Here is a 5000-nt window from a genome sequence, read left to right on the forward strand (position 1 = left end):
GTGGACATGTTTTCTTATAATACAGATCTGACTCTAATCTGGCACCAATGCCCAAATTCCTTCAACTGGCTCTATAATGCCTTGTCTCATATCAACTAGAATTTCCTTCATCTGGCTCTATAATGCCTTGTCTCATATCAACTAGAATTTATGATCGCGCGATTAGTAAATGTTATTAAGCTCATTGTAACACACACAAGATGAAGAGAGAGAACATGCTATCATGTTATACACACAATGTTGATACTCTATTATATGTTACATCTTCGTTACAAAGTGTAGCGGAATATGCGTTATATTAGACAGGATGCTTGACTAAGTACATAAATAGATAAAAAGAACGGATGTGGAAAGCCATATAGGAGGGATATGTATATAGATAGATAGATAAAGAGAGAGAGAGAGAGAGAGATAAAGAAAGATAAAGCAAAGGACAAACAAAAAAGTAGATAAATGGAAACCGTAGCAGGTGAGTAGAGCAGAGACAACGACTATAACGTGAATTAATAATGAATAAATGATCACAAGCCTTCAGTGGATTTATAGCGGACGTGAATAAATAATTTTGTTTGGTGGTGAAATTACCCCGTTTGTCCACGCCCAATCAAAAGTCGTGCACACACACAAACACAAACACATACATATACATATATGAATACACGTATATACATACATACATACACACACACAGATATATATATATATATATATATATATATATATATATATATATATATATATATATATATATATATATATATATATTTCTGTGTACGCATGTTTATTACTGACATATCTCGGGGTAAGTGGAGATACGTGCGGAATCTCACACAGCCCGGGTAAGGGGCGAACATTCACTCTTTCTGCAACAATCAAACAAAATATAATCTATCCGTGGAAACTTAAACTCAGTGTTGCTAACTTGTGAGTATTCTTTACGTTGTGAGAACTTTGCATATACTATATTGTTTTATCTGTTTATTTATTTATCTGGGTTGTTTGTAATGGGTATATATAGTGTGGTTATTTTATCATACACACAAACACACACACGCACACGCACACGGACACACACACACACACACACACACACACACATATACATGTACATACATGCATTCATATCGGTAATAAAACGTTTATTGTGCACACATGTTGCAATCTGTGTATTGTACATAGAATATCTACATACATATATACATATAATGCATAAATGTGTGTGTGTGTGTGTGTGTGTGTGTGTGTGTGTGTGTGTGTGTGTGTGTGTGTGTGTGTGTGTGTGTGTGTGTGTGTGTGAGTGAGTGTGTGTGGGGGGTGAATTTATGTATTTCTGTGTGCGTGTGTGCGCGCGTGCGCGTGTGTATGTATGCGTTTGCATTTCATGCATATGTACATACGCGTATGTATACATGTGCGAAATTATGGAAGAACGCACATACAACCCCCCCACCCCTCCACCCCCCCGACAACACACACACTCTCTCTTTCTCTCTCCCTCTCCCTCTCCCTCTCCCTCTCCCTCTCTCTTTCACTCCCCTCGTTGTATATATACGAATACATACATTTACACAGCATATCTACACTGCTAACTACCTTAGTTAAGGCCATAAAGACATATGTGCATATTCCATCGTTATTACGAAGGGCACCTATATGTTTCTTACGCGAACAAAGCTTGGCTAAATCCAACATGTCGGGCAGACAGGAAGGTTCAGGCTCAGACATGCACACGCCCTAACAGAAAGGATTATTTTAACTGTTCTGTATTTGAACCCCATTCGTATGGCGTTTTATGAAGTGTGGTTGTCTGGGGCTGCTCTCTTGGGTTTACACATGATAACGTAGTATGGTTTGATGGCGGCAAGTATAGTATTAAGTGAAATCATGGATTAAAACAGCTTTACGGCAAGAGTGAAGCAACTCCAAAAAAGAACTTAACATAGACAGAGATCCGCAGTCAGTTCGCCATTTTGTGTCGTTTTCCAATTTGTTTCGGACATGGTTTATGGCGATTTTACGTTTATTTGCTCACTTTTGACTTAAAGGGAGATTAGATTAAATGTAAAAGTGTTAAAGATTATGAAATTCCAGTATTAATTTAGAGGAGTGGAGAAAGATTTTGTATAGTTCTGGCAGGAGAATTGCTCGTTGATTGATCACAAGCCACTGGTTTACGATAGTTTAGTTCATTTTCTTGAAAGTGTACAAAGCAATGCACCAAAGTTTGATATTCACTTGAAATTACAGCTGATACAATTAGTAGATCTTAAAGTTTACATGAATGAGATGCCTGGCAGCCTAGTCCCATAGACGCCATCACGGAATTTTCCAACACGTGAGCCCCTGCTGGTAAATGGAACAAAGTATATTCTTTATTATGGTCTTTTACTATGTGCATTATTTCGTTATTTGATCCGAAATGCCCAAGGAAAATAACAGAAAATAAAGAAGAAAGTCCTCCATGAACTGCAGTCTCGAAATATTGATCCTCGAGATGATGACGTCACAGGCGGGGGCCCAGGGAAGCCTACAAATCCCAAACCGACCAACAAACTCTCCTGAAAATCACCCCCCCCCTACACCCACCCACTCTCCCCGCCCCCAAAAAAGAACTTCTTTAACCCCATTCAAACCCACCAAAAAATGAAAATTCCACAACAGAACCCACACCACCCCAGTGCCCGCAGAACGCCCTCAAACGCCCGAAACGCCGCCCTCCCACGACGAACGAAGCGGCACTCGCGTTCCAACAACGGGGATTTCCGAGCGATCGTAGCCGGGCGAAGGTCCTGCCACGTCAGTCGTTGGTCGTAACTGCTCTCGTTGATATGAACTTTGTCGATCCTATGATGATTTCACGTTCACAACATTAGTGGATATCAGTGGTAAATAACTCAGTTTAGTCAGCACTTCTTGTCGCTACTGGTAGTGAAATATTTTTTTATATATATCTATATTATTACATTGATCCCGGATATGGGGGTATATATATTATTTTACTCTAGACGGAAAGTGAATGATGTATTTAATTATTATTATTATTTTTTTATTTTTTCATTATTATTATTACCATTTTGCATGGTTGGCCCTCAGGCATTTTTCGGCCTGACTTGCGTCTTTTTTAAGAGGTTTTTTCCCCCCAACCATTTCAAAAAACAAACTATTTCTCTCTCGGAAAGGAAAACGAAGAAGAAGAAATAATAACTTTAGTATTCTACCATAAAAAACCTCCAAAAATAGACATCATTTTCTCCACCACCAATACGCATCGACACGGAGCCTCTTGACTTATATAGATAGATATATATATAGAACTCCAGAAATCAAATCCAGAAGAGGTTTCCCCCCTTTAAAAAATCTCTTTATTAATTATCGACGGAAATTTTCTGTCTCATCGGGAACGGAAATTTGCATATAGTATCGGGACTTTATTCCTCGTCCTTGGAAAACGAACTTGATCGAATCTACTGCGTTTTATTTTACTGTTGAGTTTGTTCACTCGAGAGAAAGACGAAGACGTAGAGAATTTACCCCTTATTGTGCTGATAATGATATATGCCTAAAGCGAAGACGGTAAACGAGGAAGAGAGGGAGAGAGAAAGAGAAAGAGAGGGATAGAGAGAGAGCGAGAGAGGGAGAGAGAGAGAAAGGAAGAAAATATATCCCTTTGAGCAAAAATGATTAAGGCCTTAAATGTATTGGTGAATTTTTGGGTGAATAGAGACAAGACGACGGAGACGAAAAAGAGAAATTCTGAAAGTACAAGCTGTGAAGAAGAGAGCCAGAGAGGAGAAAGGAGAGGAGAGGAGATGAGAGGAGAGAAGAGGATAGGAGAGGAGGGAGAGAGAAAAAGATGAAAAATTATTTTGGCGTCGCGCGAAACTATCGATCCGCGAAAAATTGTGCTGCGGCTGGTGACGGTGTAGCCTCGCACGGGGTCCCACTCGCGTCCCTCATGGCTTTTCATGAGGGAGGAGGAGGAGTAGGAGAAGAAGAAGAGAGGAAGAGGAGGAGGAGAAAACCCCGTGTGTTGGTGGCTTTGTGTGTGTCTCTTTCTTGTTCTCTCTGCTGCGCGTTTTTTTTCTATTTTTCTCTCTTAGTGTTCTGTTTTTTCTCTTTTTTGGTGGTTATTTTCTGTTTCGCGGCTGCTGTTCTTTTGTCTACTTTCTGTGTTTCTGTTTGGTTTCTCGCTCTCTCGCTCTCTCTCTCTCTCTCTCTCTCTCTCTCTCTCTCTCTCTCTCTCTCTCTCTCTCTCTCTCTCTCTCTCTCTCTCTCTCTCTCTCTCTCTCTCTCTCTCTCTCTCTCCCCCCACTCTCTCTCTCTCTCCCCCCACTCTCTCTCCCCCTCTCCCTCTCCCTCTCCCTCTCCCTCTCCCTCTCCGCTTCTCCCTCTCCCTCTCCGCTTCTCCCTCTCCCTCTCCCTCTCCCTCTCCCTCTCCCTCTCCCTCTCCCTCTCCCTCTCCCTCTCCCTCTCCCTCTCCCTCTCCTTCCCTTCCCTTCCCTTCCCCCTCCACTCTCTCCTTCCCTCCTCTCTCTCTCTCTCCCCCTCCCTCCCTCCCTCCCTCCCTCCCTCCCTCCCTCCCTCCCTCCCTCCCTCCCTCCCTCCCTCCCCTTTCCCTCTCTCCCTCTCTCCCTCTCTCTCCCCCTCACCCTCTCTCCCTCTCTCCCTATCTCCCTATCCCCCCCTCTTTCCCTCCCCCCTTCCCCCCTTCCCTCCTCCCCTCCTCCCTCTCTCTCCTTCCCTACTTCCCTACTTCCCTCCTTCCCTCCTTCCCTCCTCTCTCCTCTCTCCTCTCTCCTCTCTCCTCTCTCCCTCTCCCTCTCCCTCTCCCTCTCCCTCTCCCTCTCCCACCCCCACTCCCACTCCCACTCCCACTCCCACTCCCACTCCCACTCCCATTCCCATTCCCATTCCCATTCCCATTCCCACTCCCACTCCCACTCCCACTCCCACTCCCACTCCCACTCCCACTCCCACTCCCACTCCCACTCCCTCTCCCT

General features: G+C 43.4%; 1 protein-coding gene across 3 annotated transcripts in view; it reads left to right on the forward strand.

Moving 5' to 3' along the window:
- Nucleotides 1-829: 829 nt before the first annotated feature.
- LOC125027952 (zinc finger CCCH domain-containing protein 4-like) overlaps nucleotides 830-5000 on the forward strand; it is a 20879-nt gene continuing 16708 nt past the window's right edge. The window contains exon 1 of one of the 3 annotated variants that reach the window (XM_047617136.1): nucleotides 830-924. The gene's annotated coding sequence lies outside the window, so the exon portion shown is untranslated. The other 2 variants (XM_047617133.1, XM_047617134.1) reach the window with 2 other exon arrangements.

The sequence above is a fragment of the Penaeus chinensis genome, chromosome 8 (assembly GCF_019202785.1).
Source record: "Penaeus chinensis breed Huanghai No. 1 chromosome 8, ASM1920278v2, whole genome shotgun sequence".
In the NCBI taxonomy this organism is placed as follows: domain Eukaryota; kingdom Metazoa; phylum Arthropoda; class Malacostraca; order Decapoda; family Penaeidae; genus Penaeus; species Penaeus chinensis.